This window comes from Carettochelys insculpta, chromosome 1 (genome assembly GCF_033958435.1).
Source record: "Carettochelys insculpta isolate YL-2023 chromosome 1, ASM3395843v1, whole genome shotgun sequence".
NCBI lineage: Eukaryota > Metazoa > Chordata > Testudines > Carettochelyidae > Carettochelys > Carettochelys insculpta.
In genome coordinates this window covers 355,555,627-355,569,807 of record NC_134137.1, presented here as the reverse complement: position 1 = coordinate 355,569,807, position 14,181 = coordinate 355,555,627, and the positions used below count along the sequence as shown (strand labels likewise).

General features: G+C 46.9%; 1 protein-coding gene across 4 annotated transcripts in view; it reads right to left on the bottom strand.

Moving 5' to 3' along the window:
• The window catches only part of SLC26A5 (solute carrier family 26 member 5), a 44,788-nt gene extending 32,098 nt beyond the window's left edge, over positions 1 to 12,690 (bottom strand). For 2 of the 4 annotated variants that reach the window (XM_075016888.1, XM_075016896.1), the window contains exons 1-2: positions 12,604 to 12,689; positions 7,704 to 7,769 (exon numbers count right to left, since the gene is read on the bottom strand). The gene's annotated coding sequence lies outside the window, so the exon portion shown is untranslated. Of the gene's footprint in view, positions 1 to 7,703; positions 7,770 to 12,596 lie in introns of all 4 variants that reach the window. The other 2 variants (XM_075016856.1, XM_075016864.1) reach the window with 2 other exon arrangements.
• Positions 12,691 to 14,181: the final 1,491 nt, after the last annotated feature.

Genomic DNA, 14,181 nt, shown 5'->3' with positions numbered 1-14,181 from the left:
CCTCCCCCACCCCCTCCGCAGGCAGGGCACAGATGCTGAACTGCGTAGAGCACCAGCAGGGAGGGCCCTGAATAAGAGTATGAGCAGCATTTCTTATCAGCAAGATAAATGGGTAATGGATGGTCTGTACGCAAGAGATTAAAGAGGCAGTGGTTCTTTATCTGACTGATAAAAGGCCTGCTCTGGATGCTAACACTAACTGGAAAATGTCATAAAAAGTGGGACGTGTGCCACATTAACACCACATGGTGGGGTGGGAAAGCTCTAAGGTGACTCACGCTGCCTACCTTAGGAAGGCACAGCTGTGCTGCTGCAGACTCACCATCCTAATGTGCTCTGTAGCTGCTCTTCGTCGCCATGGAGAACTCCCCCAGCAACCAAATAAAACCACCTCCAAGGAGAGGTGGTAGCTGCATCATTGGGACCACCCTGCCTGTCGACCCAGCCCTGTCTACATGGGGACTTTGTCACTAAAATCTTTGATGCTCATGGGAGTGTTTTTTCACAGCTTTGAGCAACAAAAAATTCAACAATGGGTTTGTCTGCACTGCCACTCTAGTGTTCTGTAATCATCTTGCTCAAGGATGTGAAAGAACATCCCCTTCCCTCCCCTCACCTGAGCACAGCCAGTTACACCACTGTAAAGTGCCAGTGTCAATGGAGTCCCAGCACTGTTAGCTACTCTCCTTGTGGAGGTGGTTTACCTACAGCACAGGGGGAGCTCTCCCAGCACGAGTGCTGTGACCACATTGCCTCATTAAAGCACTGCTAAGGCCATGCTTTAAAACTCAGTGCTGCAGACAAAGCCAATGAAACCTTCCCCAGACTGCCATACTCCTTTCAGGTGTTTGATCTGTCTCATGTAACCCAAGTTTCACCTCACTTAAAATCAGATCACGTATAAACACACACATCACCACAGCACACCATTACAGAAACATTGTTTACGTTCTCATTTTACCATATAACTAAACTAGATCACTTACATTGCCGTGTACAGTATACTGAGCAATATAAAGAAATCAGTGTATGAAATTTGTTTGTACTGACTTCACTACTACTTTTTATGCAGCCTGCAGTAAAACTAGACTAATTTCCAGGTGAGCTGCTTTACTTACTGGAAGACCTCTGCATACACCCTGGGTCAAGTACCCCTGTTTGAGAACTACTTTGTGCTCCATGTTTCAAATCTCAGCTGCTCCATCGGAAGCTTTAAAGGCACAAAAGGGGCAATTGCCCCAGGGCCTGGCCGTGATAGAGGCCGGCACTCTGGGCCCCAGGGCAACTGCCATAGGAGTGCTGTTCCACTGCTCCACCTGGCTGTGAGGAAAAGGAGGGGGAAGGTGGCCCAGCACCACGATTCAAGTGGTGCTGAGGACTGACTGCCCTAGGCCCCACCCCATCCTGGGCCACAGAGCTGGACCTTGCTCCCATTTTGCCTCATGGCCTGCAGTGGTCGTCAACCCCACTGGTCATATAATGCTAAAAATCACTATGGTGATGTTCTGCACCAGTGCAAAAAGGGTGTAAATGATCAGACAATGTGCTGGCCCACAGAAACTCAGGTCCCTTGTGTTCCTCAGGGTCCTCTCTATGGTCCCCTCCTTAACTTTAACTTGCCTGCACTTGAACCTGGATGAGACTCATTTTACAAAAGGGCTTCATTTATTCTCTGCAGAGGACTCTCAAACCTACCTCTAATCACTCACATCTCATTCCAGCAAGGCAAAAACCCCTCCTGTCTCCCAGACTTGGTATCACGTTTAACTCCTTTCCTCACACCCACACTGCAGGAACCAGTTGGTGTTTCCTTGGTTTCACAAATCTATTTGCTCACCTACAGCCCCCCCACCCCCAAAAGCACTCAGGTATACCTCTGTCTCCCCCATTTGCCTCTCTGCTCCACACAACAGCTCATTCAAAGCCACTGCCCAGATCAGATCACTCCCCTCTTTGAAACAGTCTGTGATTTAACTTCCACAGATAGTTCAAGCTTCTCACCAGTGTTCCCTGTAAGCTGTGCACACCTGCTAGCGCTCAGGAGAGATTCACATGCCACCCAGTTGAAAAACAGAGCACAGATGTTTTGTTGCTACTGGTGGTGCACATTCAGAGGCTTTCGTGAGCATAACAAAATTCATTCCACATGGACAGAAAAATCTGCACATGGATGGAAATTAGAAGGGGCATTGCCTCTCAGCCTTATCTTTAAGGCTCTGTCTCAAATCTGCTCCTGCCTACAGCACTGCCTTCATTTCCCATTCCCCCTACTCCTTCCCCTTGTTCCACTGAAGACTCCTGACTAAACATGATTTCCTATCTCCCCTGTACCTTTTACCATGCCATTCCCTCTGCCAGAACTGCCTCTGCTTCCACTTACCAATCAGCAGAATCTCTTCATTCCAATCTCTCTTCCTGTGTCAAATACACCAATGAGTGACCAGGGCTAGGGGGTGTGAAAAAGCAGTGATGATGGCGATCTATCACTCCCACATGTGCCCAGAATTTAAATTCTCTAAGCCAATGTTCTGAACTCTCTCTCCAAGCTGTTCACTTGTTTCTTAAAATATAGTACCAAAAACTGGACACAGTATTTCAGCTGAGGCCTCACCAGTGCTGATCAGAGTGGGACAAGAAGCTACAAAGATGAGCTCTGTAGTGAACCAACAGGATATGACCATGCAAAATTATTGCAAGAGCCAGAATTTCAATTCAGCCCTTACTTAGGTAAAACTCTCACTAAGGCACCTTATAAGGACCTCAGGGTTTGATCCTAAATGTTTGCATTTCCTCTCTGACATCCCGATTGTGATGCTACTTGGTTTGAATAAGGTAGTGGCATTGACCCCAAGGGGACTTCTTGCAGAGGGAGACTCAGTGTAAATAAAGGCATCATATCCTGACTGCGTAATATTCCACTTGTTTTGCTCCATGTGGTGCAGACAAATCAAGCTGTCCATTTGCATTGCGTATCACAAACAAACTGCAGGAAGAAAACATACAAGGAAATCCTTAGAGTAATTCAACATAAAATTCATGGACAGACAGGATTGATTCCCCTACATAATTATTTTTAACCATTTTTTTTGGTTAAATTTGGTTTTAACCAATGATCTCCTGGATAAAGGACAATAGTGATATTTACCTCAGACAATACAACCACTTTTGAACTTTCTGAAGCCATTGCATTTTACTGCTTTGTAAGTACCCAGACTATATAACTGAAGTTTCATACCTCATTTCCCATGTCAAAGATTAAAATATCTTAGCTTCTAAAAGATTTGTTCCATAGCACCAAATTCTTTAGCCCTTTAGCAGGCTATTTTGTGTTCAATAGCTGCTGCTTGTTTTCTCTTTGACAACCCATGACAATCACTAATGACCCGTTTTGGAACATGCTGTACATATGCCATGTTGATTAAACAGTTCTAATCATGATTCACTTTAAACAGCAAAGCACCCCAGGCCTTCCTCCACATGGCTTAGATAAGAGGTAACTCTTGCTTCCAGCATAACCAACCCAGTCACAGTGAAAACAGGGAGAGTCAATCATTTGCATTTCTCTCCTTTGCAGCTGATGATACTGGGCCTGACCTTGCCACCCTTACTTCATCACAGCTCTCCTGTTAAATTCAGCAACAGCTTTACCTTAGTAAGGAATGTTGTCTCATGCAATATAAGTAAAATAGTTAAAAACATTCAATCAAATCTCATAGCATTTGGGTGAGAGAAATCAAGGTCTTAGTTTCACTTGTGTTCATTTCATCATGCTGAAATGGGTGGATCAGGATTTGGCCAGGGCATGAAACTATGGGCCAAGTTCATCTCTCTAGTTTAGAGACAACAATCCCTGGGTTGATTGCATCAGTGACCCAAACTCTAAGTCACTGATGCAATCATTCGGAAGTCAGACCCCTTGTCACGATGGACTAGGAGGGAAAGAAATTTAGGTCTCACAATCCAAACACACAAATAAACCCAAAATAAAAAGCAGTCAAGTAGCACTTTAAAGACTAGCAAAATAGTTTATTAGGTGAGCTTCCGTGGGACAGACCCACTTCTTCAGACCATAGCCAGACCAGAACGGACTCAATATTTAAGGCACAGAGAACCAAAAACAGTAAGCAAGGAGGACAAATCATTTCCTGATTTGTCCTCCTTGCTTACTGTTTTTGGTTCTCTGTGCCTTAAATATTGAGTCCGTTCTGGTCTGGCTTTGGTCTGAAGAAGTGGGTCTGTCCCACGAAAGCTCACCTAATAAACTATTTTGCTAGTCTTTAAAGTGCTACTTGACTGCTTTTTGTTTTGCTAGTGTATAGACTATCACGGCTTCCTCTCTGTTACTAAACCCAAAATACTTTATCACAGTTCATGTGACATACAGACAAGTGAATTCACCACTTAAAGGGGCTGGAGTTCATAATTTTTATATCAGAACTACCAGTTGCTGGCACTTCTCAAACACACAGTCATGCACCTGGTTCATTTCCCACTCTCCTTGCAAAAAATGTATAAGGTTTTGTTTCAACAGGCTCTGAGTTTAAGGACTATGAACAAGAAAAGCACAAAAGAGATTAAAGCTATGACTACTCTGTGGTTGCTATTTTGCAATACTCCTGCATCCCAAAATGAAATCCTTCGGCTAGACACCACACTTGAAATAGAGAGGGGAACCAGGAAGTTTGAAATAGGTTATTTTGGGTTACGGCCACAGTGTAGTCTTAGCATTAGTCTTTTTTATGCATTGTGGATGGATTTAAAAAAAACAAGTCACAGCTGAACTTCCTTGGCTCATCTTTTATTCTAGTGTCCATTGAAGAATTTATTTAATTATTAACATAACAAGTGAGAAAGCCAAATGAGGTGCTCTCCTCTCCTGGTAAAATCCGAGGGGCAGGGGAAAGTCTCTCCAACAATTTCTCCATATTGCTTCTCCCTAATTGTTCCATTTGAGACGGGGTGCTGAGCACCATAGAACCAGGCTGGAAATCTTGTATATAATGGAAACCATTTCAAACCACAGGGTGCTGCAGCAGCCCTCATACCCCTCATTCCAGCACCTCTGATTAGGTGGGTGTGCTTTCCCATGCAGCAGAACAGGCGACAGTCTGCCCCAAACCTTCGGTGTAAGGGAGCCATGAGAGACTAGTTTCTGGCCTAGCTGATTAAAACCTTATTCCCAGAAAGAATCCTCCAAAGAGACGTAGTAGAGAGAGAGAGTGTGTGTGTGTCAGAGAGAAAACTGATTTGATCATTTAACCAATGGAGCCCCTCTCCCACTTCAATACTACTCAGCTCCCCTGCCAGGGAAATAACCTACATTTACACTGAAAAGAAAAGATCTGGGCAACATTCAATACTTGCCCACACCCCATATTTTTGTGCAAATTCACCTTAGACTACATACCAATTACCCAACTCACACAAGCGATGCCATCAACCTCAGTGGCGCCACGAGCCAGATTTAGTCCATGAGAGGTTCTGCCTTCATTCAGGCACTTACTATGTATTTAAGATTACATTATCTAAGTGATAAGGACATCCCCTCTCTTGCTCGCTAGGAATGAACCCTTGTTGTGATCTTCGTGTTCCTCAGGTGAGAGAATCATTCAGTGGAAATCAGCTTCCTCAATAAAGCACTGTCAAGGTTACATGAGGTGGAGATGAACTCAAAGCAAAACAGTCTGCATTCATTTCTCTAGAACAGCGGTTCCCAACCTTTTCCAGACAGGGACCCATTTTGACAATTCAGGAAGACTTGGTGACCCAAGGCAATTCAAAAATGGGGGGGGGGGGGGCAGGGGGAGGAGGCAGAGCCGTGACTGCCTAATTTTGCACCCGAGGCAAGAATATAAAATTCTGCCCCCTGATGTTTATATATTTATAATAGTTATTTCACAGAAAAGGGGAAATGTATTCATAAAACAATAACTGCATTTACTACAGTTAATCAGAGCTGTGGTTGTGGAAAGGCATTCATCCTCAAACTGCTCTCCCTGGCTTAAAGTCCACATTCAGAGGCTTGGGGAGCCACACTCAGGGGCTAGGAGTCACTCAGGCTAGAGGAGTCACACTCAGAGGCTAGGAGTCACTCGGGGGCTAAGGCTATCTCGCTCAGAGGCTAGGAGTTATTCACAGGCTGGAGGGAGCTAAGGGAGGCACATGGAGCCCCGTGGCTAGAAGCGGGTTGGGGTGCAGAGCTCCGGCAGTGCCAACTGCTGGAGCCCTGCTGGGGTCTGGGGGGACCCCATCTCCTGTAGAGGCTGTAAGCCAGGGAGCTGATCAGCTCTGACCTCCCTCCCAACCTCAGATTCAGGCCCCCACCTCACCTCAGCTGGGCACTGCTCCTCAGGTATGCCGTTCTCTGCCCTGCAGCTGAAATGGTTCTCAATTTAACTGATTGGCTTAACTGCCTGACAGCTGTTAATCCATTTAAGAAGTTGAAAACCACTTTGGGAACATCAAAACAAAAAAGCAGCCCAGTAGCACTTTAAAGACTAACTCCATGGTCTGTTCTGGTATGGCTATGATCTGAAGAAGTGGGTCTGTCCCAAGATAGCTTGTCACCTAATAAATTATTTTGTTAGTCTTTAAAGTGCTACTGGACTGCTTTTTTGTTTCGACAGACCACAGGCTAACAGGGCTCTCTCTCTCTGTTACTACTTCAGGAGCATGAATGGCTTAATAGCCACCTGTGGAGCTGCACAGCACAGGGGGCAACCCTTCTGAAATGTAATCACAGCCCATGTTTGGGTCCCCACCCATCGGTTGGGGAACCCTACTCTAGAAGCACTGAAGATTTGAAGCTCCCCACTTAATGCAAATTTAAGTAGGCTCAGAAGGAACATGTTCCCTACAGCTAGCTGGAAGTGGGGAGAGACTCTGGGTGTGTATGTAAATACAGTTTGCTCCTGCTTGTTTAGATTTGCTAAATATTCAGCTGATAAAGTTGTGTTTTTCTCATTGTAACCAGCTTGACTGGTGTTGGGTCACAAATGGTGTTAATACTTATTGCAGTGTCTGTATTATTGTGGGAATAGAGTAAGGTCTCAGACTACGTGACCCCCCTCTTAACGCGGCTGACCCCGATTCATGCTTATGCTCGTGACTCATACTTACACACTACGCATGGGGAGAGAAGCAAGTGCACCGTAATTCCTTGATTTACGTGGCTTCACAGTGCGCGAAACTCGCTTAAATGAGAGTTTCACACATTGTGAAGCTGCAGGGCTCTCAGCCTGCCTAGCTTTCCGCAGCTGCAGGCAACCAGGCAGCCACAAGCAGGCCCCTTCCCCCTGCTCCCCAGAGTAGCACCACTTGACAGCCATGCCTGTTCACCCCCATTAAACTCCCCACTGTCTCAGTCCTCCCACCAACTCCCCTGCCCCCCATGGCCCCAGCTCAACGCGGCTCACCTCCCCCAGCAGAGGGCTCCAGCTGCATGTCTGGAGCTCCCTCCCAAGCCCCCAGCCCTCCAACCCCCGTGCAGCCCCAGCTCACCTCCCCACACAGGTGGCTGAGTGCGGGTGGGCTCCAAACCCCTCCCTGCTCAAGCAGCCCACCCCAGTACACTCCTGTTCAACCCCTTCCCCCCACTCACATCCCCCGATCACATGAGTACTAAATGCAGGAACAGTGGCATATGATCACCAAATCTTGCAATTATTGTGGGAATAGAGAAGAGAAACTGTGTTTAAACTTACAGTGTTGCTCCTCTTTTAAAATGGGTTAAAGGACTTCAGATGCACAAGGGCTCCACTGCCAGACTTCTGCGAAGGAGAGGAAAGCAGGATGCTCAATCAGCAGACTATATGCCTTCCAGGCACTCGCTGTAAGACTGGTTGAAACACTTCAGAATCACAGAGCTGGAAGGGACCTCAGGAGGTCATCTAGTCTAGCCCCCTGCTTCAAGCAGGCTCAACCCCCACTAGGTCATCCCAGCCAGGACCTTCTGCAGCCAGGACTTAACTTCAAGGGATGGAGAATCCACCACCTCTCTAGGTAACGCATTCCAATGCTTCACCACTCTCCTGGTGAAGTAGTTTTTCCTAATATCTAACCTATGCCTCTCCCTCTTCAACTTCAGACCATTACTCCTTGTTCTGCCATCTGACACCACTGAGAACAGTTTCTCACCCTTCTCTTTAGAGCTTCCCTTCAGGAAGCCAAAGGCTGCTATTATGTAACCCGTAAGTCTTCTCTTCTGTAACTAAACAAGCCTAAATCCCTCAGCCTACCCTCACAGGTCTTGTGCTCCAGCCCCTTAATCATTTTTGTTGCACTCCGCTGAACTTGCTCCAGCAAATCCACATCCTTTTTATACTGGGGATACCAAAACGGGACACAATATTCAAGGTGGCCTCATCTGTGCCGAACAGAGGGGAATAACTACTTCTCTAGATCTGCTCGAAATGCTCCTCCTAATGCACCCTAGTATGCTGTTAGCCCTCTTCTGTCTCACCAGGAGAGGTGAAGTAGGCTCCCTAAGGAGTCTCTTATTATTTTAAAATCCATTAGATGCTGAAGTTTTTCGTGGCTGGACTGTGCTTTGGGCCAAAAGCTGAAATCACTGAGTTTTGACCAAAGCCAAATCCACCAAAAGCAGGTGGGAGCAGCAGGGTGTCTGATTAAGAGATGCACTGAGTGGCAGTGGCATGAGGACCATGCAACAGGGCAGCAGCAGTGTGCAGGGAGATGACAAATGACAGCAGAGTGGGTAAGATGCCTCCTTTCCTCCCCTCATGATGGGAAGTGAACTTTGGGGATGCACCCCCTGAACTCAGGGTCTGCTCTGACCAACTGCAGCAAATGTGAGAGGGGTGCAGGGAAGGGTTGGGCAAGTGAAGGTGACACTAAGGCCATTTCTACACAGGCCACTTTCTCCGAAAGTGGCATGGTAATACACAGCCCGAAATAGGCTAATAAGGCGCAGATGCAAATTCCCCATGCCTCATTAGCATACGGTCACATGATTTGGAGTCCAGAAGACCATTCTTCTGGACTCCAAAACACTGTTTAGACGCGCGGCCCTGCTTCCCCAAAAAGGGAAGAAGGGGCCTCTGGAAGGACTTCCTTCCGGAAACCCCCCTGGGGCCGCGCTTCTAAACAGCATTTTGGAGTCCAGAAGAACGGTGTTCCGGACTCCAAATCATGTGACCGTATGCTAATGAGGCACAGGGAATTTGCATCTGCGACTTATTAGCCTATTTTGGGCCATGTATTACCATGCCACTTTTGGAGAAAGTGGCCTGTGCAGAAACGGCCTTAGACTGTTGGACTTTAGAACCTGAGAGGTAAAGAGTACCGCCCAACCTACCTGGAGTGGGACACTTACTCGGGTCTTTGCTCATGAACTGTGTTCTTTTCTCAGATTAATGCCAAGTTACTTCCCTCCCTCTTAGTAAAAGTTTTTCTATTTTCAGACTCTGTGCTGGCAAGTGGGGAAGCATTGCCTGTCAGAGGCTCCCAGGGTGGGGCATGAACTTCCCAGGTTACTGAGTGAGGCCTCAAAAACCAGTTCTGTATTGGATGGATGGAGAGGGACATAAGTGATTTATGAACATAAGAATGGCCATACTGGGTCAGACCAAAGGTCCATCGAGCCCAGCATCCCATCTGCCGACTGTGGCCAATGCCAGGTGCCCCAGAGGAGAACAGAAGACAATGATCAAGTGATTTATCTCCTGCCATCCATCTCCTGCCCTTGTTCTGAAGGCTAGGGCACCATACTTTATCCCTGGCTAATAGCCATTTATGGACCTAACCTGCAAAAATTTATCAAGCTCTTTTTTAAACCCTAATAGAGTCCTGGCCTTCACAGCCTCCTCGGGCAAGGAGTTCCACAGGTTGACTGTGCGCTGTGTGAAGAAAAATTTCCTTTTATTAGTTTTGAACCTACTACCCACCAATTTCATTTGGTGTCCCCTAGTTCTTGTATTATGGGAAAAAGTAAATAATTTTTCTATATTCACTTTCTCCACACCATTCATGATTTTATATACCTCTATCATATCGCCCCTCAATCGCCTTTTTTCCAAACTGAAAAGTCCCAGTCTCTCTAGCCTCTCCCCATATGGGACCCTTTCCAAGCCCCTAATCATCTTAGTCGCCCTTTTCTGAACCTTTTCTAATGCCAATATATCTTTTTTGAGGTGAGGAGACCACATCTGCACGCAGTACTCGAGATGTGGGCGTACCATAGTTTTATATAGGGGAAGTATGATATCTTTTGTCTTATTATCGATCCCTTTTTTAATAATTCCTAACATCCTATTTGCCTTACTAACTGCCGCTGCACACTGCATGGATGTCTTCAGAGAACTATCCACTATAACTCCAAGATCCCTTTCCTGATCTGTCGTAGCTAAATTTGACCCCATCATGTAGTACGTGTAATTTGGGTTATTTTTTCCAACATGCATTACCTTACACTTACCCACATTAAATTTCATTTGCCATTTTGCTGCCCAATCACTCAGTTTGCTGAGATCTTTTTGTAGTTCTTCACAATTCCTTTTGCTTTTGACTGTCCTGAACAACTTGGTGTCATCTGCAAACTTTGCCACCTCACTGCTTACCTCATTTTCTAGATCATTGATGAACAAGTTGAACAGGATCGGTCCCAGGACTGACCCCTGGGGAACACCACTAGTTACCCTCCTCCATTGTGAAAATTTACCATTTATTCCCACCCTTTGTTTTCTGTCTTTTAACCTTTTGACCTCTGTAAATTGAACCTGGCCCTGGCTGCTGCTGGCCCCCTCTAGAAGAAGAGTTGCATAAGGAAACTGATGTAAAATTGCAGACTCATTCTGGGCTTGGCATTTCCCCTCCTGACTGCTTTCCTTATTAATGATGTCATCAGCTGTAAGGGTTGACACTCCTGGATGAGTTACCTTAGTCCTGCAACCCTGATGTTTAACACAGTGAGCCAGAAGTAGCTCTCAAGCCTTGTAAAAATGAAAGCTTAACTGAGCCATAGTACAACTACACCAGCGGTTGCTGTGTGTGGAGAACACTCAGGGGTTGCTTTTGACTTACACAAGTTATTTATTAGTTTAAACGGAAATCGAGAACCGCTAGACATATGGGAGGGTAGGACACATGGCTGAAGCAATTTGCTGATTTCCTGACAGTCACACCTTGTTTCAGTTTGATTACAGATATTCAAGTATAGCACTGGAGTGGGGATGTCTCAGAAGTCCTTAAGCTACTTAGGCAGGCACTTCCGAAAGTTCCAATCTTTAACATCACCAATCACAACCAAAGCCAGGCAGCATATAAGCTAATATATACGCACAGGTAATATGTTTGTGACAGCTATGCCCAAAAAGTTTTATACTTCCTAATTTAAACTGCCAAGTCTACAGCATTCCTGCCCAAAGTATGCTAGAAACAATGAGTCTCCATCTGTGACAATAAAAGACATGATCCTGAAAAACAAGGAGCATTCTCCCATGCTCTTTGCAGGATATAACTCCAATTTCTTAAGCTCCAGGAACGTCAGCATTTGAGGGGAACTGTTACCACCATATAGTTGTATCCAACTTCAACAGACACACTCGAAGTACAGGATCCTGAACTAGTTACTTTGGAAGAGGAAGTATAGTCTAGCAATTGGAGCCCCCAGCTGAGAAGCAGTAAAGCTATTCTGACCTCTTTCAAGGTCTGTCCTCACTGTCCTGAACACCTGTCGCACACAAAAACCATGAGCTTGAATGACGTGGTTCTTATCCCCGCTCAGGCCAGCCAGCACAGGTTATAAGCCACAGTGCAGGCAGGCACAATAGCTTGGTAGGACAATCTGCAGGGTGAACTATAGCTCTGTTTTAGCGTGAGTCCTCTCACACAAGCTAGGATAACTCAAGCTAGCTCCAGCAAAGGCATACCTGCCTGGGCCTGCTGTGTGAAGATGGATAAATGACTACCTTCCTTTCTATCTGTGAAGCGGGGGTTAGTAATACAGCAGATATGTACTTAGCCAAATCCCACGGTTCACCTAACCCAGTCCCTGGGGATTCCCATGAGCGAGCTTTAGAGGCAGCAGACTACACTTGTACACGCAAGAATTTAAAGTGACCTTCTGACAATGTTTTCTGCCTCTGGCCGAAAACTACCAAAACTCAAGTGACTGAAGCCCCTTTCTGAAAAAAGCCGGAGTGGGCAGCCGGCCGGGCAGCATTCCCGGGCCAAGCCGGGTCTCTCCCCGTGTGACAGAGCCCAGCATCCGTGCACACAGCACTCCTCCAACGCTGCTTGGGGCGCTGAGCGCCTAAGGAGACCCCTGGCTGCGAGCCCCCTGTGAAGGGCACGCGTTGGCATTAGCAGGCACCACGGGCTGCCGTGCGCCTACCACGTGCACCCGCGCCGCCAGGAAACACGCGAGCCCGTGTCAGCGAACCGCGCCTCCCCTCGACCGGGCACAGCCGGGCTGCCGGTGCTGCCCACTCCGCCTCCCGGCCTTGGCTGGCTGAACCCGCCCCGGAGCCCAGCGGCTCGGACAGGGCGCGAAGGCGGGAGGCCCCCGCAGACGTCCCGCTCTCCCCAGCCCAGCTCCCGGCAGCGGAGCCCGGGGACACGAGCCCCGCAGCACTCACCACTCACCTCCCGCCGCCCGGCTCGGCTCGGCTCGGCTCCGGCTCCTGCCGCTGCCGCTGCCGCTGCCGCGCGCACAGGCTGCACTCTCCCCTGAGAGCCGGCGGCTGCAGGCGCGAGTGTGCCTGGGAGTCGTAATCCCGCCCTTCCCATTGGTCGCCCCGTCCCTCTCCGCCAATGGGCTGGCGCCGGCTCGGAACGCAGCACCCGGCGCGTCCCGGGGGAGGGCGTCGGCGGCCGTCAGGCTGCTGCGCGCTGCATTCGGCGCGTGCTCTCGTGGCGCCCGCGGCCGGGGCGATGGCGGGGGCGGTGTCTCCTCCGCCTCCTGCCACACGAACGTCGCCGGGAGACTCGAAGCGCGCCGCAAACGCAACTGTAACCAGTGCAAAAATTGTTATGAAGGTTGACAGATCAGAAAATATTTTTCTGATTTGTCAACCTTGCTAATTTTTGGACCTCTGTGCTTAGTATGTAGTGAGTCTGTTCTGGTGTAGCTATGAGCTGCAAAAGTGGGTCTGTCCCACGAAAACTCATCACCGAATACATTATTTTGTTAGCCTTTAAAGTGCTAGACGACTGCTTTTTTGCTTTAATTGGTTAGCCAGTTAAACCTAATATTTACCCAGTTCAACTAATAGGTGGGATTTTACATCCCTAATAAAAATGTGAATCAGATCAGATCTGGCCTGTAGGTTGGGTGCTTGTTGCTACTGTTTTATATGGATCTATATAATTTAAGATCCTTTTATAAATACTAGAAGATCTTGTTCCTTGAAGACCGTCCAAACGTCTTATGTAATATAACATTACTGAGTCTAAACTCTAGTATTTTTTAAAAATCGGAGTTTTGGATTGTTTTGGTTTAGTCTTTACTTGTTCAATTTTTTTATTTAATTTCAAATCAAATCAAGCAAATGTACTGAGCAGGACACAGCAAAACCAAGGACAGGGAAAATTTTGTCGGTAGTAGACAATATCAGAGTTTACATTTGCTTATATAATTTAGAAAAGTAGTACCAAGTATTCTCAAAAGAATCTCATTTGCCAAGTGCTTGATCTCAGCACAGTAAGCTACACTGTGCTACACTCCACTCACACTGTGGAATAGACAAAAGAAAAATTCAGTTGCTCCTCATAATCAACCTGTTTAACTGGTGGTTATATCACAAAGGGTTGGTATGTGATTTAAAGCTAAAAAGTCACAGGAGCTGAATGTTTGGAGGACAGGTATTTAACTCATTCTTCCCCTTCCCCCAATTAACTTAAGTGCACTGGAGAAAGTTTTTAATTCTACCAGAGCAGTGAGTATTGACTCTGCTAGAAGCCGCACAAGATAAACTCATCTGATCTGATATTATGTGTTCTATATTATTTGTGCTGAGCTGGAATATATCTAGTGTATATGCATATTAACTACTATTGAGGCCCAGGCCCAGATGGTGTTTGGCTGTGAGTCTAAGGCTATGTCCAGATTGCCAAGAACTGTTGGCAAAATATACATAAATTACACAACGCATTTGTATATCTCCTGCCAACAGTTCTGTTGGGAGAGGCTTTCCTGACATTTGGCCTGACCACATGGGTCCA